The sequence below is a fragment of the Cryptomeria japonica genome, chromosome 7, assembly GCF_030272615.1.
Source record: "Cryptomeria japonica chromosome 7, Sugi_1.0, whole genome shotgun sequence".
Taxonomy (NCBI): Eukaryota; Viridiplantae; Streptophyta; class Pinopsida; order Cupressales; family Cupressaceae; genus Cryptomeria; species Cryptomeria japonica.
This window is the reverse complement of record NC_081411.1, coordinates 649,579,956-649,607,801: the sequence shown is the minus strand read 5'-3', so window position 1 is coordinate 649,607,801 and position 27,846 is coordinate 649,579,956. Positions and strand designations below refer to the sequence as shown.

General features: G+C 33.2%; 1 long non-coding RNA gene across 1 annotated transcript; it reads right to left on the bottom strand.

Annotated features, from left to right (window-relative positions):
* Nucleotides 1-24,489: 24,489 nt before the first annotated feature.
* On the bottom strand, nt 24,490-25,110 carry LOC131856211 (uncharacterized). The gene is made up of 4 exons (XR_009358335.1): nt 25,040-25,110; nt 24,859-24,927; nt 24,659-24,736; nt 24,490-24,573 (listed from the first exon to the last, which is right to left on the bottom strand). It is a non-coding gene; the product is annotated as an uncharacterized LOC131856211 (long non-coding RNA).
* Between the last annotated feature and the right edge of the window lie 2,736 nt (nt 25,111-27,846).

Genomic DNA, 27,846 nt, shown 5'->3' with positions numbered 1-27,846 from the left:
TAGCCTAGATATGATTTCCCATTCATGCTCTGTCGTGTTTTCTTGAATTATGCCATCATCTTCAATTTTTGAATCAGTAATATTTTCATTGTTTTCTGTAGTTATTGTTCGCTCCAAATGCCAAGGGGTATAATTGAGAGACTCCTAGTTTGATATTATGGTGTCATTTTTGTCACCTATATCTCTTTCGATGTCACGAAATGGCTTGTATAGTAACAATTCTGAGAAACAGAATTCATGAAATTTATCTGATCCACGTGAAGGAATGGATACAAACCTTGGAAATACTCTGACAATAGTTTCTCTTTCCCTAGGCTCCCATTTGTTATCTCTTCTTCGCCGAGGATTATACATCCATGATCTTGCTACATCAATAAGTGTGATAGCTTCCATTGAGTATGGTCGTGTCCTATATCCATCAATGAATGATTTCATTTGTTCTTCATTGTTATCTTCATCACTTATAGTAACGGGTTTGAATACTTCACGTGAAACATTGATATTAAAAAATCTTCTACTACTTTCAACCAAGGGAAGTTCTAAGAGCATGTGGCATGTTTCTTGAGCTCCAACATCTCTTTCTATAATAGTTTCAGTCAAGAGTTTCCTATATGCCTTTGCTGCTAGGTCATCTGGGTTTTCTATATTTAAAAGACGAAACAACATTTGATGGTAGGTTTCTGAGCTCTTTTCTATTTTTGCTACATACTTTGCAATGTACTTTATCACTGCATATTTTGAGAGAACTGGTTGCCAATCTATATTAGCTCTCCACAGTTGTAGTATGTAGCGATTGTGTGAATTTACTCTATCATCATTTCTTGTTGGCTCAAATTTCTTTTCACTACTTTGTATGTCTTGATATAATTTTGATCCATGTATATTTAAGGCCCAGGGTGCATTGTATCTACAATTTTTTTTGTAAATAATTTTTAGCATTTTTTTTCAAACGTTTACATTACATGTATATAGAAAATTATTTATTATACAATAGCTACCTGCAAACCATTCTTCCTTGTTTCTTTCTTAAACATGCACCCTCTCTACACATTGTATGTCTTTGTACTGTGTTTAGAATTTCTTCATAATCTTTATCAATATCTGTCTCGGCAAGTTGTCTTGTGTTTTTTAGACATGGGTGTTGTGCAAAGTTTTGGAATGCCTGCAATAGTAAATATGAATGCATTAGTTTTCTATGTTAAAAAGCTAACATTTAGATTAGATTACATAAGTTACGATTGAAACTCATTGTAATGATACTTGTACGTTTCGTTGATGAACATCTATTCTTGGATTCCATGCATGAACAATGCCATGGAAATATCTTTCAACAATCTTTATTTCTTGTTCATTAGACCAATCTATACTATCCATATTTGGTGCTCCATGTATCCATAGAAAACCGTGCACATGTGGTGATCCTCTATGCTGCCATTCATATCTGCACCAATACTCTTCAACATTAAATCTCTGTTGTAGTATTTCTTTTCTAAATATAGAATGTCTTAAATGCATATAGTGGGCAACTATATGAGGGTAGTTGATCACATTTTGTTTCCTCTAGATTTGAGCTTCGCGTGGATTTGTTGGAGCTATTCCTAGCATCAGTGCATGTAAATCTGGCCAATACAAGTCCGCAACACTAAGTGTAAAGAATATTGTTGGTGTTCCAATTCGATGTAGCATGTCAGATAGTTCTGCTCTACATTTTGTCCAATATGATCTGGTTCCTCACAATGTTGTTCCAAATCGCATCAATTTATCAGCCAACCATGAGTTTGGCAAGTTCTGCATATGTTCACGCAATTCATTTATTGTGATAGGCAACTCTCGAAGGTTCCTTTTTGCAAAAACAGCAGTTGAATTTTGTGCTCTGTGCCTCATTATCATGTTCATTATGTAATATCAAAACCTTGGGTGTTTGCCAAAGCGGTGGTCCCTATAGCGAAGCAAATGCTTCGCAAACTCATGTAGGTGTACTCGTCTTATTCTTGGTTCCAACCAATCACACCTACCATCAGCAAATAGAGTTGGAAATGCCATGTCAAGTAAACCTGTTGTTGTGTATTCATTGATTGGAGATACACCAATTGCAGGCCAATCAATCAATGTGGGAGGATCTGCATTTGGATTATTCACCCATGCCTGGATTAGTTCCATTTCTCTTTGCACATTAGGTGGTTTTGAGGCCATTGATGTTGTGTGATCTATGATATTACAATCATCTGTTTCTACAATTGGACCCACAAATACTATTTGGTTTGAGTCAAAATCAAATTCCATATACACAGTCCTTATTTTGTCAAAGATATTTGCATTACAATCTGTGTCCAAATCATGCAGAGCATTATGATCAATTGTAACACCTTAATAGAACTTGTCATGCTCAACTTTATATTTTAATGCTTTGTAGACACGCTCTCTATTTACTGTAAAGTTGTAATTTGTGCCACGTTGATCTTTTCTTCGAACAATGATTATTGGCAAGTCTTTGATTGGATGTGGTAGAATATTGGAAATTCGTTCAATATTTTGTGGAAAACTTATTGTGTGTCCTTTATACCTATATTGTCCACCTGTTGCATGTGTGACTTGTAGAATCGGACTTACACATGCAATCAACATTTCTTCTACTTGTGTAAGGTTAGCAAGTTCGTGTGGCTATGGTCCTGGATCCATATTGTTCAACAAAGAGAATCTATTATTTCCTCGTTCTTGACGACACCTACCACATACAAGACCTTGCAAAGTGCGATACACTTTTATGCCAAGGTAACATTCTTGACATATATAACATATTGTTGGAGAAACAAATTTGTCTATTTGGTGTCGAAATTGAAGTTGAATATCTTTCAAATTGTTTATTTGAATTCCATTAGGATTTCCTGTATTTTGAACATTATTTACCGTTCCTACATTTCTTTCAAGTAAAGGAATTTGTTGAGTATTTTGAGTTATATAGTCAACAGATGCATATTCTTCATTATGATAATTCATTTGATTGTCTGTATGTGATTGAGATTGTTGTATTGCATATGATTGTTGAGGAACTTGTTGCGTATCCTCTCTCTGATAATGAGTTTGTTGTTGACAAGTTTTTTGATAACCACTTCCAATTCTATTAAAGCCTTCTCTATTGGGAGCTTCCAATTCTTGTACTGCTACTTCTGCTCTACGTCTATGATATCTGTCCCTTTCAATCGCATTGCGTCTTTGTCTTTGTTCCTCCCTGTCAACATTTGTCATGTGTTCACATTGTATTCTACGATATTCTCTTTGATAATTCATTCTTTGTCATGGCATCACTACAACAAATTTTAGATTTCAAAACACTTAATAAATGCATTTTATTTGAAAAAATACTAATATTGTAGATTGAATCTGAATACATTGAAAAGTAGAAAGAAAAGTTGTCAACACTAACCATTTTAGTTGAATGTTAATATATTAATGTACAATGTTGTAAATGGATACAGTTTAATTTGGTTTCTTGATCAATTAGTTTCTGGGGTAGGGTTGATTAAGGGCAAAGGGTTTAATTGGGAGTACAAGAATTAATCAGTTTAATTTGGTTTCTTGATCAATTAGTTTCTGGGGTAGGGTTGATTAAGGGCAAAGGGTTTAATTGGGAGTACAAGAATTAATATTAATTTCAGAATTTTTTTTAATATATTATTAACAATTTTGTTTATTAGTTCAATGTTCAATTTTTTTGAGAATGTTTCAGAAATTTGTTAATAGTAAAACTTATAATGTCATGAATATTAGTTTGATTAATATGGAGTTATTAATATACTCTTTAACATATATTTAACTATTCATTTTATATTATTAAGAATGTCATGAATATTAGTTTGATTAATATGGAGTTATTAATATACTCTTTAACATATATTTAATTATTCATTTTATATTAGTAAGAAATTTCAGTATTTTGGTTTAGAATTTGGGTTGACGTGGGATTTGATTCAAGGATATAATTGAATTTGGTTGTGTTAGGGTTTAAAAAGTAAATTTTTGTTTAATATTAGGGTTAAGTTTCAATTTAGTTTAATATTGAATTAGGTTTGGGGTTATTTAATTTTGGTTTAGGGTTAGAGTTTAATTTATTTTAGTGTGAGGGTTCAACTTTGTTTAGGATTTAGGTTCATTTTGATTTATGGTTAGATCATTCAATTTTATGTAGAGTTCAAATTTGATTTATTCTTATGAATAATGTGGTAAACATTCTTTCAATTCAAAATATTAAGCTAAATATAAATCTCAATGAAATTGATGATGAAAAAACAAATTAAATGTTATTATAAATTTTTGTACCATTTTTTCATTGTTTTTATTGCTTAGATCCTTTTTTTTTTATCAAATAATTTACTAAGTGTCTGATTGTATATTTTTAATAAAAATACATTTTAATATTTTTAAAATCTATAATGAAAGTTAAATTATAAAATATTTATTAATGAAAGTTAAATTATAAAATATTTATTAATTTATTATCATACATTTTGTAATTTTGAAAAATATTATATATTTATCACTTAAACTCTATATATTTATATATTGGTAAGCTGAAGAATTTTGTTTATTAATTCAATATTAAATTAACATTTTATTTATAAACATTTGAATACAATTATTTGTGTTAATAATTAAATTATAAGTAAAGATGTATTATATAATATTAATATTATTTATATTTTATTCATAATAACTTGATTAATATTATGTGATCAATAATGGTTTAACATTTTTCACTTTAAATGGATTATGGAGTTTTGCAAATAAATTCAATACCAATTACAGCTCTGTGAATTGACAATACAATTACTTCCTCGATATATCAATATTCAAGAATTACTGTTTAGAATTTGAATTTGTTTGGTTGGACATTGTAAAGGCAAAATTGAGTCTTCTGGCTCTTTTTCTGGTCTTAAACTCTATATATTTATATATTGGAAAAATATTATATATTTATCAATTAAAATTACATTGGGATCTATATTGATATTCTGTTTGTCCTTTCAGATCACGGAGGATGCTGTTAAGTTGCATGAGAAGGACCTGGGACCGGGTTTTGTTTATGCTTTCTACTTTTACATGGTACTGTTACTGTTACTTCATCCTCCTTGGTCAAGTAGTTGTAATGCATAAAGATGACTTATTTGTTTCTTATCCTAAGCATGCAAGGTAGAAACCAAATTTCATTATAATGAATCCAACAACTCGCAGGTCTGTTGCTGAAAGAGGTCAGAGAAGCTAAAAGAGAAATATAATGTATTAAAACAAAGGTAAATGAAGTTATCAGATTTACACAAAAATAAATTGTCACCAAACATAGTAAACATTTTTACATCCCATTGACAGCATGTACAGTATAATTAAAATTTCTTTCCAAAAGATGTATTTCATGATTCATTGTTTTGAAAGAACAAACTATTATTTACAAAATTGTGGTAGCTATCATTTAATAGTAATAAAGGTACCATTTTAAATAAAATACCTTAAAAAGTAGAATCTGAAGTAAGCTTAACAACAAATTGCAAATTGATTAAAACTGAAGCTGCCAAATATCCTGGAAAATGAAGAACAAATTGAATCAAATAAAAACGTTCATAATATAGAAAATGTAAACTGAAGAAAACCTAAACTGACGTAGAACAACAAAATAATGATTGACATTCATTCATCCAGAACAGAAAATTAATGACGAATACCTATAGAAAATATGTATTGCGTAATGTTATCTTAAGCTACCGTCTGCAATGTTCAAAATGTTTTTCTGCAATGTTCAGAAATGAATTGCATGGAGAAATTGCATACCTATTTAGTGGAACGCTTGTTACTATTGAAACTTCAAGGAGGAGATGAAGTTGTTACTGTGGAACGCTTGTTAGTGTCTGCAATGTTCAAATCATTTTTCTGCAATATTTAGAATGTTTTGGTTCATGAATTGGAACACATATTCTTTATATCGATATTAAAGAAATGGTTTCCAAAATGGTTGCGGGAATATAGTTCCGATAAACCAGCTAACTTCCTATGTTATTTTGTATTATTATTTACCACGTATGATTACATATCATCAACACTATTCAAATTTGATTGACTAATAAATTCTATATTTGTTATTGTTTTGAATTACCTAGCTTCCTATGTTATTTTTTATTATTACTTACCCCGTATGATTATGTGTCATACGCACTGTTCAAATTTGATTCGCTAATAAAATTTATATTTGTTATGGTTTTGAATTACCTAAACCCATTCTCCAATTAACCGCATATACATTTATGCACGATTTAAATATAATCCTATCACGTTCTCCGAGTTGTTAGCATTGATAATGTTAAATGAGTTTGTTTTTGTTTTTAAAGGTCAGGATTTCAAGATGCCACCGAAATTTGAGGAGATGATTTTGTGTACACGGATGGCTGGCATCCATACTGTGACTGTAGGAGAAGCCTCTCGGCTTAATTAATAAAATAAAATTTTAAATTTTTTTTTTTAATAAAATAATTTAACTTTAATAATTTCACTTCAATAAAGATATTTAATAATTTAATTTTAATAAATATAATATTAATAATTTTAACTTGAAAAAATTGGCATTGATATTTTTATCTTAATTATGTTGAATATTAATTAGAATATATTTTACTAAGTTAATATTTCTTTTTTCAATTCTTAAAAAATAAAAAAGTTCATATTTTATGTCCTTATAAAGAAAGAAATAATAGAATGCAATTACCATCTCCAATTCCACGAAATTTTTGTTTGACATTCTAGGTGAATTTTAAATTACAAATTTATCTACTTTAACTTTTTATTTCAAGAATTTTAATAAGAGTAAGAATCATATAAATTTATTAAATATTATAATATAAAGTTATTATTATTACTTATAATTATAAAGATAAGTCCATTAAGATTTAATGCATAAATTAGGTTAGTGAGAACTCAGTGTTTTAACCAGTTAAGCTCAACCCTTTGGACTTGTTTTTCTTAATATTATTATATATTAAATTATAATTAAAATTATATCTTATTTATGTGAAAGAATTTAATTTAGTTAAATATTTTATCACATACATATTTAAATATTAGAGTATAATATATTTCACTTTTTGAATTATCATCACCTAGTCATTCTAATAATTTATGATTTTTTGACAATATTTAGTGGAAACTACAAAATAATTTAGAAAATAGATTTATAAATTGATATGTTGGTACAATTGGCATACACTTGTTTCTATAATTGAACCCTTAGATTTAACTTACCTTCACTACTATCCTCATCTTAGGAGGAAGAGAGGAAGAACTAGAGGCTTGTTACTGCGTCTTTTATTCCTCATGATAAGAGTGAGTCATCCTTTAAGATTTTCAGTTGGAAGTCCTAATCCTTCAAGTGATACCTTGGTTCAAGTCCTTAGTACATCTGTAAATATTTTTTCCAATCATAAAGGTCAAGTTTAGATAATTCGTTGAACTCTGTGAACACGTTGAACCATTTTGAACCGGGTTCAACAGGTTCATTTAGGTTCCATAGGTTCCAAGGTGTTCAGGGAGGTTTTTCACACTAATGTTTTCTCTAAGTGTCTTGCAGCGGCTCTCTTAAAAAAAGATTCCTTGTTTGGTGATATGTCACTTTATTATTCATCGGGTGTTGAACTCATTGAACTAAGTTCAAGAGGTTCAAATATGTTCAACATGTTCAATATAGCACAAGCGGTCAGTAGCTTGGTATTATTTGTTTCGGCAAAATTCTCCTTGAGCGCGGCGTACATCTTGAACTACTTGAACACCCATGAAGTCTGTTCAGGATGTTCATATGTGTTCGATGTTGGTGGGCCCCGTGGGTTTTAATGATTTAATAGTGCATTCATTGCCAAATATGAAGAGGCAGAACCATGTCTTAAGTGACATCATTCTTTGGTTTTTCGAAGTAATTAATCATTTCGGGAACTGGCGGTTACTTCAAAAATGCCGCCATGCATTCAATGCATGCGTGCGAGGTCTAATCCACAAACTTGACACACTCAGACTGAAAATTGGAATTATTGCATTCAATGTTTCCGTATCATTGCCTTCACTAATAAGGTATGAAGGATTGTTTGTACTCTGCATTTGTTCCTCGCTGCTGTGTCTTTGTTTTTCCTGGATAGGAGTCTTGTTTGCTGCTAGTTGTCGTCTGGTTGTTCAACTATGAAGGTGAGTCTTTTCCTTGTTCTCTTCAGTGGTTTTTGCTTGCATTTTCTCTCTTACAGAAATTTTTTCTGTAACCAGTTTAGGCTTATTGTTTAAAATTATGAAGTCCACATTGCATTTGTTCGGGAACATATTTAGCCTGGCATCCACTGAACCCATAGTTAGCAATATTGATCTAAAAGGGGAAAACCTTGAGGTGTTGAAAGAAAGGGCGTTCAAGGGAATTGACAAGTCCTTTGGTGTGAAGATTTTGAGTAGTGGTCTCGTAGAAGCTGCAACTTTTCCCCTAGCCATTCCTTGCCCAGAGTTGATTCGAGAATGTATTGCTAGATACGACCCAATGTCTAAAACCATTAGGAGAGACAATGGTGAAACCCTTCTCGCCATAAATCGTGAAGTAATTTCCTTAGTCTTCAAAATACCTGATTATCAGTTCTCCAACTTTTCTCCTGCTCAGTCAATCACCGAGTTCAACACAGATAGAGCCGGACACCGAAACAATGTAGCAAAATTCTGGTTGAAGGTTCCTCAAAGAGGTGGTTCCAGGTTACCCAAGAATCCTAATAAGAATCACATGTTGCCACACATTCATGACGTAATGTTTTTGTTGCACCGACCCAGAGGATCCGCTGAAGCTTATAGCTTCGATGACTAGATTTATTGTTATGTGCAGCTAGTTTTAGAAGGAAAGCAGTATTTGGATTGGGCTGAATTAATCGCTGATTCAATGAGAGAACAATTGAGTTTGGCTAAACAGTTCAAACAGAACTTCTTTATGTCTTCATATCTCTTGTATTGTTTGGCTTGCGTTAAGGAGTTGGTTGGAATACCAAAATAGCTCATTGAGGAGGATATTCCCGTATATGAGTTCTATCCTATGCTACAAAAGGATAAAGATTTACAAGATTTCAGAAGGGTGCACAATGCTTTTCTGGGTGATTTGTGTCATGAATTGAAGAATATGAAAGCTAAAAGAATCTTCGATGATGCACAGACTTTGATAAAGAGGTTTGGTAGTTTTTATATCCAGTTTCCATGCTTCTATTACATACGGGTAGGCGGCTTTGAAGAGGAACCCTTCAAGCTCCCTCACTTCTGTTCAGACTGCTTTGTTCTAGTGGAAGTATGCAGGCAACTAACCTCTGTAATAAAAAAGGCACAGCCCAGGGACAAATGGGAAGGTCATTCTCCCATACAATTTGGTGTGTTATCCTATAGTTCAATGTCCGATGCTTTGAGTTTAGGAGTAGACCTCAGGAATTTCAACTTTTCTCTTTATTCTGAAAGGAAAGGTTTTGATAACAAAGGATTTTCCCGAAGTCTTGGTCTAATGCCATATCTTCCCATGCCACACTTAGAAGATTTCTGGGAAGATTGTATAGATGAACTTGAAATATTCAGAAGGGGAAACATGAGATTGGTGTTAGAACAAGTTGTTTCTTTGCAGATAAAGTTGGATACTAAGGGGCTCGAAGAGGATTATCTGGAACTATTCAAACTAGGGTACTTAGCCTGTGTAGAAGCTGAAATGCCTCCAATTAACTGGGATGAGGAGGAGAATGATGATATACAATTAAGGACCAAAGGAGTTCTGGAAAGGACCGCGGCATGGGTGGCCAATAAGAAAGCAATGAAGTCAAGCGTTAAGTCTCATTCTGCGAGAAGTAATAAGGATCCTCTACCTTCACCAAAGCGTCTTTCTAACAATGCTTCTATGCCTGTTCATTTAGGTAAGGACAACAAGTCACCCCAGCTTAGACACAGGTCTAATTCAACTTTGGATTTTTGTGCTCCTCGACATACCCGGTCGCAAAGTGCTGCTCAAAGAAAGATGGATCAGGCAAAGGATACGGGGGTGAAAGATACCATGCTCAATGCCCAGATATTTGAAATTGAAGACTTGGACGGTGAAGTTGCTAGTACCCTGGATTCTCATATGGTGACTATGGCTATGACACCACCTTCAAAGATGATCGAAGGAACTACTCATTCCAGTGCAACTCCTAAGTGGTTGACCACCTCAGTGAACAAGAAAAGGAGTTTTCTTCCTATGACTATTCTGATTCAAGAAATGGTTGTTAAATACACAGAGAAGAATCCAAAGCTGAAGAGGTTCAAGACTGCCGCTTGCCTGGATAATGATGAGGAAACTGGAAAATGGGTTGTTGAAATTGCCTCGTATAAACCCAAGGATGAAAACAAAGAGGCTAGCCCTGATGATTTCGAGATCACAAAGGTGGAATTAGGGAACATGAGCAGAGACACAGACAACCACTTCTTCCAAGTGTTAGCAAAGAAAATGCTCACTAGGTCGGGAAAGGATGGGCGAGAAAAGAGAGAACTTAAATGACACATAAACGTTCTGTCCCAATTCATCGATAGTATTGGTTGCCTTGGGGCACTTCCAATATCTCATGCTACAGAGAACTTCGACCCGACTTCACCGGAAAATAAAAAGCTAATGAACCAAGTTCAACTGGCCAAGAGTATTGCTGAAGCTGTGGAAAAATGGATTGAGGGGACAATCAAGGACGGTGAGAAGTACATTATCGACTCCCGGAGACTATGCAATGAAATACAAGGTCTTATTGCCGAGGTTCAAAATCAGCTTGTGCCATGGGAGAAGGAGGAGCACAAATGGCAGAATATCTTGCCTCTTTTTGCCAAAATAGAAGAATATGGAGTTACCAGGTTTTTGACAGAACACTCAATCAAGCTGGTGGCGGATGAATGTCAACTTTTTGTGCTGAAGAAAACCATAATGTGGCAAGTGCTTACCTTCAAGTTTGTGATCACTGATGCAAAGACCTCTGTTTACGAACTCTAGGATCTCCAATGCAGCATAATAAATGATAACAAGGTGATTAACCCTGACCATGATTGGCACTTGGGAATTTGTGGGTTGAGCACACAGGATGCAATCAGATCTTTCCAAATGAACATGGAGAAGATCAAGGCCAAGGGTAACTTCACGCTTGAAGATATAACCAGGGTGGCAAGGATTGAGTCTATGACTTTCATTGGAAATGGTCAACTGCCGAAACATTCCGAGAAGATGGTGCAACACTGGTGGAATAAAGAGGTGGCGAAGGCGAAGCTCAACGCAATGAAAGTCCTGAGCCAATCCATTGTTCAAGAACTCACAATCGCTCACGATGCTCACAAAAGTGGAGAGGATGATGATGATGAAAATATGGCATAATGCATTAATTTAGGGCTGGTTTCTTTTATTTTTTTAATTTCTCATGGTTATGCAAAGACTTCGGGACATCTGTCCCAAAATACTTCTTGTTGGTTTCATAACTGTTTATGGGGGTGGTCGAGTTTTTAGGGAGACCTCCCCTGTTCAAAACTATAAATTAAGGAAAATTAGATAGTATAGGGGTTAGATTTAGTGACCATTTTTTGGTTTTTGGCTCCGTTTTGGTGGATTTTCTGTTTTGTCAAAGGAAGAATCAGACTGCTAAATCTGGAATGGAAGAAGATTTGTAGATGTATTTTCATGCCTTTGTTGCATTAAAATATATATATACAGACTGATCATATTGTTCTTGGGAGAGGGAAAATCTGTGTGTTTTGAATCTGTGTTGATACATATCTTTGCATATGTTTATCTGATCAAATAACAGTAATGATCTTTCCATTACAAAAAATTCTTCTTCTTCTGATGTTCTTTCCTTTGAGTGTTTGTTTACTTCTAGAGAAGATTCATGTTTGGAGACAGATTTAGTTTCTTAAATCTGTTCATTCTTTATTAAACCTGTGTAAATGGTATACTGAACTTTGTTTCAGTTGCTGTCATCTCATATATTGAAAAGATAGGAAAAATTGCTTTCTTCTTTTTGAAACATGTGTGAAATATCAGCCTCTCATCCAAGAATGAAGTAGGCAGCCTTACATGCTTTCGGGTTAAAAGCTACTATTCAAAAATAAATAGTTTAGAGCATTCTTTGAAAAACTAAGATAGGGAGCTGTACCTACACAAAATTCAGAGGGAAGTGATTCGCACAACACTTACCCAACTGTTTAGTGAAACACTTGTTCTTAAAATAAGGCAGCAGAGTTCAAGATTGATCATTTGTAAAAAGGACAAATCTGTTCACTAGCAAGGCTCTAAGAATAAGATCTCTCCCCTTCCCAAGAAGATTGATGGGAAAGCTGATCTCCCCAAGAATTTTAGCAGTTTTAGAAATGCCAAGGAGTCAAAGTAAATATCCCTGTTTATGATGAAATACATATCTTGGAACATTCAAGGAATTGAATCCTCAGAAAGGAAGTACATCATCAGGAGATTCCTTAGCCAGCATAAGGATGTTGATTTAGTAATATTGCAAGAGGTTACTATCAACTTCACTTTAGAAGTGTATCTAGACTTCATCTGGAGAGATGCAATAAAAAATTTCACCAACCATGATAAAGGGAAAGGAGGGAATGCACTACTAATCGATGTTAAATGGAGGGACTCCATTCTTAGCTCTGGTTATTCTCCATGTAATAGAGTGGCTTGGGTCTCTCTTAAGGTAGGAAGCTCTACCTTTGGAGTCTTCTCAGTTTATGCACCTAATGACTATAGAGAAAGGTCAAAGTTGTGGAAATGGTTGTGCACCCTTCCTGATATCCCTTGGTTTTTGGAGGGGGGACTTTAATATGATTGAGAATTAGATTGACAAGATGGGTGGAGTTGGTGTGGATTGGAAAGGTGGTGAAAGGCTTCACTGGGATAGAATGAAGAACATGAGGAGGCTTTTTGACCACCTTGAAGGCACGAGACATGTTTGCAAGTGGATTTGGTTCACCTGGTGCAATTATCAGAAAGGTCGTAATAGGATCTACTGTAGACTTGACAGAGTCTATGCTAATAAGGATTTCTTCTCCCTTATACCTAATAGTCAAGTTAATTCGGTGGTGGTGTGTCCTGTCTATCTCTTCGACCACCATCCAATTTTTGCTTAGTTTTGTTTGAGGGACAACACACTATCCCAAACTGCAAATAATAAGAAGTTTATGCTAAACACTAAGCTATTGGAAGACCACGATATTCTTGCTGCTATTTTCATTATCAGACAGTTCAATAAATGGAATAATTGCCCACAATCCCACATTAAGAGGTGGATTAAAAGTGTTAGTAGTTGGCAATGCTTACTTAAGACTATTGGCAAGAAGAAAGAAAAATACTTTAGATACTAAGAGAGAATCCTCTCAGACAACTTGCATTATGCCGAAGAGTTGATCCAAAAGGACCCCAGTAACTTAAGTCTACCTCAGTCAGTGGCATAGGCAAGATACAACCTAAGGAGACTTCAACACACTAAGGTGTGTGGGGCTATGACCAGAGATAGGGTCCAATGGCTGCAATATGGTGACAAAGGGTCTAAATTCTTCTTTAGTTTCCTTAGACAGAAACAATGCAGAGAGAAAGTGGATAGACTGTGGGTTGACGGTAGAGATATTTCCAGTGTGAATGATATCAAGGATGAATTATTGTTTTTTTATCAAAATCTATTTTCATCTGAAGAATTACCCTCCTCCCATGTAACCAGGGATATGTGTAGAAATCTTATCTCTAAAAGTATAATCGATAAGGATAGTTAGAAACTTAAAAGGCCCATCTCGGTGGAAGAGATCAAAAGGGCCATCATGATCCTTAAGGATGACAAAGCCCTGAGTCCTGATGGACTCCCCATAGATTTTTACAAGGCAAACATTAATTGGGTTAGTGACGATCTCCTGTATATTTATAATGAAGCTCTAAAACAGGGTTCTCTAGGCTCTCAGATTAATAAGGGTATCATTAAATTGCTCCCCAAAGATGGGGACAAATCCCTGATTAAGAATTGGTGTCCCATCACCCTTTTGAATATCTCATACAAGATTTTGGCCAAAAATTCTTGCCCTCAGAATTGAAGGTGTTCTTCCTAAGTTTTTTTTCTCCACTCAGACTGGTTTCATTAAGCGCGAATATATCCTGGAAAATCTCATTACTAGTTGGGAAGCTATGGAATGGGCTAAGATGTCCAATCAAGAAGTTTCTATATTTTTAGTAGACTTTGAGAGCCTATGATAGAGTGGAATGCAGATTCATCATCATGATGCTAGAAGCATTTGGTTTCCCCAAGGAGTTTTCCTAATTTATCTAGGTCCTCCTCAAGGATGCCTCTGCTCAGATGGAATTTAATGGTTCCATATCACAAGCTTTCAAACTTGGTAAATCTATTAGACAAGGATGCCCTCTGGCCCATGCCCTATTCACCGTTGCCTCAGATGCACTTTTCTATTTGTTAAGAGAGGGTAATCTTTCACCTAGAATCATAGGGATTTCATTAGACAATTCCGACCTACTCAATATTCAGTTTGCCGATGATACTACCCTATTCTTAGAGTTGTCCAAGAACAATATGGACTGCCTGGTCACTAAGCTCAAAATTTTTGGTGAAGCCTCTGGGGCCAGAATCTCACAGTCTAAATACACCCTATTGGGGTGGAAAGAGAATCCACCTAGATGGTTGTCTCACTATGGCTATCAATGGGGAGGACCTAACAAGTAGGTGAGATACCTAGGAATCCCATTCTCTATTTCCCCTTTCTTAAAATATATATGGTTGTGGGTTAGAAACAAGATTGAAGGTAATTTGAATAAATAGGATAAGCATTATCTCTCCTTAGTAGTGAGACTTCAGGTTTGCAAGAAGATATTATCCTCTTATAGGATATACTATGCCTTGGTGTGGATGTTTAGCAACTACTAGGTTAATGAGATTAAAAAAGTAATAAGGAGATTTCTACATGGTCTGATGGGAAAGGCAACAGAAAGATGCATTATGTTAAATGGGACTGATGTTGCATGGAGAAAAAAGTTGGCGGGTTGGGGTCGAAGGATATTAGAATCCAAGGGATTTCTCTCTTGCTATGAAATGGATTTTCCATGCCCTAGAAAGGAATGAGGTTTGGAAAGTGCTTAATAGGAATACTATTAGTATGGCAGTTCCTAAAGTGTCCAAGGCTTGGAAATCTTTGCCCTTTAGTGATCTAGTAGCTGGTGGCTTTCCCTTCTCCACAACAGGCTCTCTTGTCTTCAAATGTATATGGAGAGTTTGGGAATTTGTTAGGTGTCAGATTTCTAACAGTAGGCTAAGCAATATTGATCTCATTAGCAGAGAAAGATCACTTTGGTGGAACCTCTAACACAATTCTAAGCCCCTTGCACTCACTCAGGACTACTCTGCCAAAAGGTGGGCTAGTAAAGGTATTTGTTGTTTTAAGGATATTATTATTGATGATAATCTCATTTCTTGGACTAAGCTCTCTAGTAAGTTTGATCTCCCTACCTCCAATAGGAGGACCTATAATATGATTCATGATGCTTGTCAATCCTTCTAGCTCCCTAAGAAATGTATGGTTTTTAATGACAGGTTCCTTACTTATACTTGGATAGATGGCACGCTACTTTGTAATGTTAAAGCTAAATCTGTTTATAATGCTATGACTCATAATGATAACATTTTACTTCATATCAATTCTATTTGACATTCTGATTTTTCTATCTCTCATTGGCATAAAATATTTAGTAGGATGTGGATTAGCCCCATTGCTCCCTAGAAGAAATGTTTCAAGTGGTTGTTTATGCTTAACAGGTTACCTATCAGGCTTGAGCAACATAGTGAAGATATTTGTAGTGTTTGCAAAGTTGTTGAGAATGTCAAACATATTATTTTTTATTATGTTATTGCTAGAGAAATCTAGCTTATGTTTGGCTTCTATGTTCCCTTCTCTCTTAATATTCTAGAAATTGTATCTGGCTACATTCATGGTGTTAGAAAAAACATTAAAAATTTTTGGTTTATTCTATCATGTGACATTCTTTGGTATATATGGAAAATTAGGAATGATGACAAATTTCAAGGCAGAGCTAGGGTTCTTACTGAGTCTTTTCATAGACTCACATACTATTCTATTGTCACACAAGTCACAATGGTTATGTGGCTTGAAAAGGGGAAATTTCAGAGATTCCTCCAAGACAAACACATCATGTTTTTTATTGATGAGCTCTCCCATGGCTAGGGGACAACTAGTAGGTAGAGGACCCCATTTGTAAACGCTCTTGATGCGCTCATGGAGGAAATACAAGGAAACAAAGAAGTAGTACGACAGTAGATTTCTTAGCTAGTGCATATGGGTGATGGAAAGAGGATCGTTTGGATGGAGGGACTGATGGGATGGAAAACATGGATAGATCACTAGCCCCCATGCCTCCATACAGCTATACTTTTTGTCATGTATTTTAGTGCTCAAATGGACATATTTTGTAAATTTTGATATATAATTTGTATATCTGTTGTACAACAGACATATGAATTGTATAGTTGTAGTTTCTCTTAGGACTAGAGGCAGATAAGTTTGTCCACCTACTCATTTTTTGGACCTTCGTATGGTTACGTATGTTGTTGATCTCCTCATATCTAATATAAAAAAAACTTACCTTCACTAAGATTGTGACATCCTTTTCTCTAGAGCTAACATTACTAAGTCAATATTTATTATTATTATGTGAGTCCTCTTCACAATGATTGCATCATTATTGCCTTTTAAAACTTTTAGAGATTAACAAACACACACACACACACACACACACACACACATATGTATGTATGTATGTATCCCTTATATTCTCACACTTAATAAATTAATGGTGGTCAATAACTGACATGCCCACTCTACATTTCTCACTATATTCCCTCAAGCATTTTCAAATCCATTTCTTTCATATGAATATTATCAAATTGACTTCTTGAAAACATTGTGAGCATCTAGGACTATTAAAGCATTATATATCCTAATGTTCTAACTCTAGTGATAGAGAATGACTGTAGTTTATAGTATAAATTATTTCACCTACCCAGTAAATTAATAGCTTTACTATGTACATTTATAGAGAATGGAAATAATTATTAGTTTGATTGAATTTTTCATTACCTATTCAGTCATTACAATTATGATTGTTTGCAAAAAATAATATTCAATTACAATTACAAATTTAAAACAACAAGTGCTCACCAATACGAAGCACTTGTTACTTCCTAATTCATACAAAAATTTCCTTTTATTATTCTTTGAGATACTAGTCTTTATGAAGTTTATTGTAAGTTATTTAAACTACCTTTTTATAGTCTTTAACTTTAAAATTTGTGTCAATATTAAAGTGGCTCAAAAAAATGGAATTCGTCTATGAGATAGGAGTTTTTCCTAAAGATTATATTAGATTTATTAATTCTCACATTGATGTAGGGATACAATGTGATTTTCCTTTTTTTTTTAGATATTTAACATTAAAGAAATAGGAATTTTGTAGAATGGTTATGGTTTTTGACATTTTTTAGTTCTTAAAAGCTATAATTCTCATATTTATATGAGAGAACAAGGGTTCTTTTAATTGTTATTTATTTTATTTTTTTGGTAGTTATAAACATTAGTGTTGGCATATTGGCATAACTAATAAGGTGAATGGATATTGGCATAATTGTTGATGATATTGATGAACTGGTATAAGGACCATTGGTGATGATATAGTTGAGATGTTGTTTGATGACTTGATGATCATTTTGTGTTGTCAGTGATGGAAACTATTGTTATATTGATATATCATGTTATCTAAGTTGTCTATGATTGACCAAAAAGCTATGGAATGGATTTGACAGTTAACTGGCAAATAGGACTTTAACCAGTAAATGTGAAACTGTGTTATGCTTAAGTAATTGGATCTAGAGATTGATGAGGAATTTGGTGTTGCGGTTTGGAATACATGTTTGTAACATTGTAATGAGGTTATAACAAGAACCGCATCATGTTTTGGTTACCAGAAGTCATGTTTATGATTGACTGATGTATTTTCTATAGGGTTTTAGTAGGGTTTAAGAGCCGGTATTCAAATCTTATAACTAGTAATAATTTTGAGTTTGGTGGTGTATTACATTATGTTTGTAAGTTGGTGATGATGTGGTTGAATCCACGTGAAGTGTTAAAATATTATTTTTGGCATGATTAAAGATGGAATCTCTTGGGAAACAACAAAGAACATATAAGAATGCTTTAAGGGCTTGATTGCTTATCATATCAAAGTGTGGTGATGATTTATGATCATTCAACCCAAAATGAATTGCTTCACAATTGGGTATTTATCTTGGGAGATATATGGTGAGTAATGGGTCAGTGCAAGAAGATGAGTCCACTTTTTGGCCAAAAAGTGGAAGTGTTTTCCCTATTTTTCAGATTTTGTCTCACTTGAGCTTAAATTTTGAAACACTTAGAGATTGAATCTTGAAAAAAATCAGTAATATAAAAGATAGCTCTCTGAGTTTTCTTTTCAAATATGTAATTTATTTTAATACCCACATAATAAAAAATAACTTTTTGAATGAAGTTCTAAAAACTATGTTTTAAAAATGCCTGTTTCAGGACCATACCATGCATGTGTACGACCCACACTTTTTGACACAATTAAAATTATTTTCTCAAACCATTTTGGGAAATGGTTTGTAACACACTGAAGATTGATGAGCATATTTTTCTGTATTTTTTTTTCAAATATTTTTTTTTTAATTAATTTTTTAATGACCGTAATTATCTTTTTAAAAATTTGACGTGTACGACCCACATAATTTGACGTGTACGACCCACATAATTTGACGTAAACTTAGTATTTTTTGAATTTTTTTTTTTTTAATTGAAAAGAATTTTGTGTAGATTGATGACATATAATTTTTTTTTCAAAATTCATTAAAATAAATAAGTTATTAAATTAAGAAAATTAGTTAATATTTCAAATTTATGACCCTGATTTAGTATAAATTAAATGAAAAATAGTTAAAATAATCAATTTTTAAATTAATTTACATATTTAGAATCTAGACACTATAATCTGAAATGGGTTTCAATTCCGTATAAAAATTCTTTGATTAGAGGCACGTAAACTATTTCATTTCATCATATTTGTGCTTTCATTCATGGAGCTTTGAATTTGCAGGTTCATGTCTCAGGTGTGGCCATCCCAGGCCTATCTCGGGCCTAATCCCGAGGCAAGTGGCGGGTTGTGAATTCAAATTTTACATAACGGGCCCCCATTTTATAAACGGGGGCCCGTTTCATTTTTTGCCCGTTGGATTTAACAACGGGCCCTCGTTTTAATAACAGGCCCCTGTTATTTAAATAACGGGCCCCCGTTTTAAAAACGGGGGCCCGTTGTTAAAATAACGGGGGCCCGTTATTAAAATAACCGTTGTTGTAAAAAAAAAATAGATTGCATCGATTTACTACACTATCATTGAAATCCGTACTGACAAAGATTTTTTACATCATTTGGCAGTACTTTTTAATATTTTTTACGCGATTTTTTGAAGACAAGTTTGTAAAAATGGGTTCTAAGCAACGTCAAAAGAAAAAAAAGAGGACAATGACAGTGGACGAAATTCAAGCACAAAGAGAGAAGGAGGCAAAACGCCAAAGAGATCGAAGATCACAACAACGACAATTGAATAACACTTTTGAAGCATCTAGTTCAGTGCCCGTTGTAGATGAGACCATTGAAGACATCATGATGGATGCAAGAAATATAGAACCACACACGGGTATGACTGTTGATGCAAATGTTGATGTGGATGCGAATCCTGGTATGTTTTTAAATCCTGATGACTATGATGCCAATCAAATTGCTGATTTAAATGAAGATGGATATAAATTTCATACACCAATACGAAAAGAAATAAAAATTGAAAATATTACACCACCATCTCTAAAAGAAAATGAATGTAATTTTTTTACTATTGATAGCAATGTGCTAGATAATCTTAATGGGTTAGTTTCTTGGAGACAAATCAGAACACATGCAAACAGATTATATAAACAATTTTTCTATAATAAAAAGTTAAGATTCCAATGTCAATTAATGCTACAATTAATAAAAATGTTAAAAATGCGTAAAGTCATGAAAAAAATAGGTATTTATGCAAAACCAAAAAGAAAAGATGAATCATATAAGCAAGTTGTATCTACTGTTGCTAGTGCCATCGATTCTATAGGAAAAACAAGTCGATCTAAAGATAAGAATGTAGCACGTAGAGTTATAACGACTGCTATAGTTGACAAAATGATTGTTAATAAAAGAATGTTAAGTGATATAAGTGGCTATTTGAACTTACATCGTAGAACCTTGTCAAGAGCGGCCAAAAGAAGAGACACAATTGAAATTGATCCACTAAACCATTGTTGGAGTTTTAGTGGTAGACTTCAAAGGTCGGACATGAAATTAAATGATGAAACTAAACAATTAATTACAAAATTTTGGCATGATAACACTAGAGTTTCATCAAATGTTAGAGATGTTTTAAAGTTAAGGGTGGGATCAAAAATTCGTGATCCTCATCCAAAACATCTTCTTGACATGACTCAAACTGAATTCTTTAAAAAATTTAGTGATGAATCTGTGTTAATGAATTTACGAATTAGTCAAAGATCATTTGAAAAATGCAAACCCTGGTATGTTAAAATCAATAAACAAAGAATATCTTGTTGTTGTAAAACTCATGTCCAGTTTCGTTACTATTATGATGTTTTTCGATATATTCGTTGTATGTTGCATGGTAATGATCTTGTGCAGGATTGTGGTGTTTATGTTCCACCTGAAACTATAAAAGATTTTATTGGAAGTTTATTTTGTAAACCACCTAATGAACAATTATTTCTTTCTAGTTCATGCATTTATGGTCTTTGCAATTTATGTGGGAACTATTCTTCGATAGGTGAATGTTTGCATGAACATGTTTCATCTGAGTTTGGACAAAAAATGGTTGATGTTAGGAGATTTAAAAATATAGAATACCCTCTAAAGGATGGAAAGATGGGGAAATGTTTAGAATTGATTACAGAACAGAATAGTGTGAATGCATTTATTAGTGAGTTTAAAACTCATATTGTTCCAAAATATGTGAAACATTCCCAACATGCCCGATGGCTTGATGGACAGTTTCGCATATGCAAGAGCACATTTCCAATTGGAACAATAGTATCAGTTGTGGATTTTGCAGAAAATTATACTCTAAAACCACAAGAGGAAACTAAATCACAATACTACAACTCAGTGCAAGTGGCCATATTTGTGCACATTATATATAGACATGACCATGACAGTACAGAAGATAACAGAAAATTTTTGAGGGAGTATCATTTCTATGTTAGTGATAATCGATTACACTCTTCAGAGTTTGTCCAACATTGTTTTGAGGTATTTTATGATAATCTTAAGGAAAGAGAAATTGACATGAAACAACATATGATATGGTCAGATAACTGCACTGGACAATTCAAAAATGCAAGAATGTTTTATTGGCTATGCAAAGTTCACAAGATAACCAATGTCTAACATTTATGGAGTTTTTTTGAAGCGGGACATGGTAAGGGGGAACACAATGGAGCCGGTGCCTGTATAAAAAGAGCTCTTGCTAGAGAACAATTGAAATTCGAGGATGCAGTGAAATTTAGAGATGCTCGTGCAGTTGTAGATTGGTGCAATTCAAAGTTGTCAAAAGGATCAACTGAAAACTCCGCAATTCGACGTTTCTTCTGGTTGATAGAGGAAGATAGTATTCCTATTCGGCATGATTGTAATACCATCATTGGATCAGCTAAATGGCATTCGTTTAAGAGTTCTAATTCAAACACATGGACTATATTCACAAGGCAACTTGCTTGCTTTTGTCAGTTTTGTGTTTTCGGAGATTTAGAATTTTGTGAGAATAAAGAATGGGTTGAAGAATGGCAACAAAGATCATTGACACCCATAGATGCAAATGATCCGCATGAAAGAACTGATGAAGATATGGATCAAATGTTTGCATCAAATGACTATGATCGCATTTCAGATCTTATACAACAAGGTAAAATTATTTTTGAAATTTGTTTTGATTTATTAAATAGTACATAAATTTATGAAATCTTACAGTGTATATTTTTGTTTTTATTTCTCATTAAATATTAAAATAAAATTGTTTTGTGCACAGGACATGTCTATGCTGTTGTTGCACCAGAGGACAATGAAGAGGGGACAGAGTATTGGTTGGCTCGATGTGTAGAGCCAAAACATAAGCTAACTACTCCTCGAGTAGATGATGATGGTTATGACTATCCAACAGGATCTGTGGTTGTTGTTGGCACTTGGCTACGCAAATATCTAACAAGAAAGAATGGATTGCCCACATTTGAAGATTATGAATTAGAGAAAAAGATTATACATTACTCACATTTGGTAGTGGCAACTAATATAAAATTGGATAGATATCGTGGCAGGCCTGCTAATAAACAATTATGGACTCTCTCTATGGAAGAGCACGAGACAATTATAGATGCTTTGCAAAAGAGAGAGGATGCAGATGGTATAATAGAATGAATATCAAGTAAGTTATAATTTGAACCCTTAATCCACCTCCCTTTTAAAAGTCGCGATGCATATTATATATAGTATTTTAAATCATGAATCATAATTACAAAATCTAATCTACTAAAATTTTGTTTCAGGTCTACCACAAGTAGAAGGCATCAATGAAAACAAAGTTATTTGTGCATACTTTATGTTTCATTTTGAATAATTACAAGTAAGTTAAATTTTTGTACCCTTAAGGCAAATCCATTTGTATTTTAAATTCAATGTATTCTGATTATAAAAACTAATCATATGTATTTACTTTTTCTAGGTCTCTCAGAGTAGACTTGGCCTCAATGAATACTATATTGTTTGTGCATACTTTATGTTGTATTTTAAATTCAATGCATCCTGATTATAAAAACTAATCATATGTATTTTTTTTTCTAGGTCTCTCAGAGTAGACTTGCCCTCAATGACTACTATTGTTTGTGCATACTTTATGTTGTATTTTGAGAGATATAAATCCTTATTATTATAATTTAAATAGACTGTTTATTTTATTTTAGATATGTCTTCTTGATTACATTTTGTGTACAATATACATAAATGAGAGACTACTGGTCAAATTTATGAATGAGATAATTATGTTTTAATCAAGTTCTATTCATTATATTTGTTAAATGATACTTTTTGATTTAGAATATGTTATAATTATAAGATATGTTTCGATACTTAGTTCATGATGTATGCACATGTAGTTTATCTAATCACAAGAACTATTTAAATAAAATTCCAAAAATAAAATTACAAGTCCACATAATGCCTATAAAGTTGTTTAAGCACAACTTCCATAAATAAAATTTCAAGTCCACATAATATATAAAGTATGCGCAAAATTTCAAGTCCACATAATTTCAAGTCAATATATATGATCTAATGTGCACATAATTTCAAGTCCACATAATATCTAATGCGCACAATACACATAAAGTATGCACATAATATATATGATCTAATCCTATTATGAAACTATCCATATATATAAAGTATGTGTGTGCACGTGTAAACAAATATGTAAAGCCCGTAAAATAGTACATATCAGAGCCAAATAAACAGTAAAATTTCAAGTCCACATAATCCATATAATATCTAATCCATATATATGTCTAGATGGTAACATGATGTTCACTCCACATAATATCTAATGTGCACAAAATATATAAAGTATGCACAAAATATATATGATCTAATCCTATTATGCAACTATCCATATATATAAAGTATGTGCACGTGTAAACAAATGTGTAAAGTCCATAAAAAAGTACATATCAAAGCCAAATAAATAGTAAAATCTAAGTGCTATCATCAATAACATCTCGTGGTCTCTTGTCCCCAGGACGTGGTCCAAATCCACCTGTCTCATGCTGTACAATAAAAAAATAATATTAAAATATTACTTGAAATTAACTATTAAAAGAATCATTTATCAAATATAGTAGAATTCGTAAATTAAGTTACAAACTTACCATATGCTCATCAGATCCTGTAGCAGTATCTCTCTTGTCCCCAGGACGTGGTCCAGATCCACCTGTCTCATGCTGTACAATAAAAAAATAATATTAAAATATTACTTGAAATTAACTATTAAAAGAATCATTTATCAAATATAGTAGAATTCGTAAATTAAGTTACAAACTTACCATATGCTCATCAGATCCTGTAGCAGTATCTCTCTTGTCCCCGGGACGTGGTCCAGATCCACCTGTCTCATGCTGTACAATAAAAAAATAATATTAAAATATTACTTGAAATTAACTATTAAAAGAATCATTTATCAAATATAGTAGAATTCATAAATTAAGTTACAAACTTACCATATGCTCATCAAACCCTCTAGCAGTATCTCCTCTAGCAGTATCTTGTGCAGTATCAACACCAAATGCAGTGCTAGCTAACTCCTGTACAAGGTCAAATTCAAAGTGTCCAATTAAATCTTAAATTAAGAGTCAAATTAAGATCAAATTAAGTATTACATATTAATACCTCAAAGGATGTCGATGTGCGTTCAAATTGGCTCTGATCAAAATTATGAGGATAACCTATCCTAATGGTAGTGTCCACCTGCATACATGCATTTAATGAAATCATATTTAGTGAACATATATATGTGTACTAAATAATTTCAAGTAAAGTTACAATATTGTAAGAGTTCATATTTAAGTTAAGAATTATAAGATACATACCATAGATGGTGTCACAATAGTCAGACCCTCTTCTTGATGTGATGTAGAGGGTCCCTCATGACCTGAATCCTGGAGAAAGAAGCATTCAATGTATCAACATGAAAATTTATATAATATACGACGATAGCATATTAACTTAAAAAGATCTAGTACAATGTCTAGATAGAAATTTATACTATACCCCATAAGGTGTGCCGAGTTGTCTTCCAGTAGATGCAATATTGACTCTAATATTAGGCGTAGTCCTTATCTAGATAAACAAAATTTATTTAATGAAGTATTAGATTGTATAAAAAAAGAGATGCACTTAGTTTATACCTATATTTAATGAAGTACATAAAAAGATTGACATGTACATGTATATATATCTATACCTGGTCAAGATGAACATCCGAGCAAAGAAAATCCATATAAGATGTCATCATACTATCATCTGCTGCATCATGCTCATCTGGAACTGAAGTAGATCCTGCAGCAGTAGTAGGACCTACACACGTCTCATGACAACTCGAACACATATGTGGCATCCATCGAGGAGCAGATGCCATGTGAGCAGCTTGCTCACTCAGGTTACCTGTGAGGGAAGTCAAAGCATCTAATGTCGAAATGAATGATGTATTTTGGACATCTGCAGGAATCGATGGAGCAACAAGTGGAACTATGGGTGGATCCGATAGGGGATTATTACTCCGTGCCCCTAATCTATGCTGTGGCATTCCACGACCAACACCCTGGAATGACTTAATATCAAAATAATTTGGTTTTTGGTTCATTACAAACTCACAGTATAATTTCTTCAAAAAATAAAAAGGGACCTCATAATTACGATGTGGTGGATAATCAAAAACCATCCACCATCTATCCCAAAAGTATCTAGCCATTTCTGGATGCACACACCACCTAATTGAAATTCTTTTCTGGTTAGGTTGCATTGGTTCTCTTGTTTTTGGGTTGGTAAAATATGGACATAAATGAGCTTTGGTTATTTTCAAATCTGTGATTTGTCTATAAGTTAAACCATCGGCATAAAAATCACGCAACTCTTGTCGTCGTCTATGAAATTGATCTAATTGAGAATCAACAGATCTAACTGATTCGACAACAGTTTGCATTGATTTTGCAAACTCTACAAGATGGGGTGGCCTGACTTGCTCATTTTGGATAGCAGCAATGTTTTGTTCAATCACTTGTAGGTTTTCATTAATTCGTTCTCTTAAACGAATTTCATCCAATCTAGGGGGTTGTGGTGGTGGTGGTGGTGGTGGTGGTGGTGGTGGTGGTGGTGGTGGTGGTGGAGGAGGAGGAGGAGGGGGTTGTGGTGGGGGATTTTCACCTAATAGTTCATCTATGTCAAAAACATCCATGATAGCAAAGAACTCCTGCATATATAAAGATATACATGAATTATATACAACTCTATGTCAAAGAAGAATCTATTTTACTAAATTAAAAAAAAACATTTATAAATAGTAACATTTCTATGTTGTTGAATGAGATACACATGAAATATATAATATAATATTGAACTTAAAAAAATATGTACATGTACATACTATTGAATCTTGAAATATAAAATTTGCACACAAAACTTAATAAAAACTTTCAATGAAACATCATAAATCTATTATATATTCAATTTAATAAATTCATTTCTTGTAAAATGCATCAACTATTAAAATCAATATAAAATATTTCATACATAAGATCAATAAAGAAGTGAGAAATAAGATGATCCTCCTTCTAGTGTAAGAATATATAGCATGGAAACAATATTACTAAGACAACATAATATTTTGTTAACTTTAACTTAAAGTTATTTTGAAAAATGCAAGTGTGTGTTTGGATGCTCCATATTTCTAGTGTTTTAGTGTATGCATGATAATTTATTAGAATTCAATTACATAGTTTTGAGATAATTGTCAACAATTCATATTACATTGATTAGTCTTCAAACAATCTTAAAAAAAAACTAATCTCCCATGACTATAAATGACATACTTAAAACATATTATATTCTAAGTGGTTGTCATGTAAAGACAAAACATCAAAACTTTTGAAGAGTTAAGCATATTTCACCATTAAATTTCTCCCATAATCAAATCTACACAAGATTATAATTTACAAAAGGTCTTCAAAAAATATTATTTCCTATAAATCATTTATTATAAAACTCCGCAATCATTTGTTTTCATATATAATCTTTCTATAAAATTTAAGATATCAATCCATACACAAATTCTCTTACAAAGTTGAATAAGAAATGAAGGATAGATGATTAAATACTAAGATTGTTTTGAGAGATCAATGGAGTAGATTGATTGAAAGGATTGTGTGCATTAGAAGCTTCCAAGTGGCAACTTAAATGTTTGGTGCACATGAGGAGTTCATGATCCAAGAAAGTTTTGAGGAAAAGGTCTTCTTAGGGGCGTATACACCAAGATGTTGTAAAAAAAGGTAGCCAAATGACCAAAAAAAGATAAACACGAGTGCGTTATTGGGAAATTCATTTAACGCATTTGAGGTCTTTTTTGTAGTGTTTTTTTCTTACACTATACTAGGCTTGTTTACACTTTCGTAGGTTCATTAGGACTATCCTAGGTTCATTAGGATTGTCCCAAGTTCATTATTGCTTTCTTAGGCTCATTAGGACTTTCTTAGGTTCATTAAGACTGCCCTACATTCATTAGGATCATTTGAGGCTCATTGGGACTTTCAAAGAAATGTTGCTCTCTCATTAGGCAAGGAGGATATAGACCCTTTAGGTTCTCTCATGTTTTATAGACATTTGATAGGTTTTAAATTTGAAATATTCATTAATGGAGTTAGTCTAGTGTTTCTTGGTTAGTGAGGAGGATCAGTAGATGTACATCATTAAAGTTTACATAAGGGTTGCATTCAAGTCTTGAAATATTCCATCTCTTGTTCAAATATATGTAAGAAGGGGAGAACATTGGATATATTACATCATTAGATAGTTTCAGATTATAA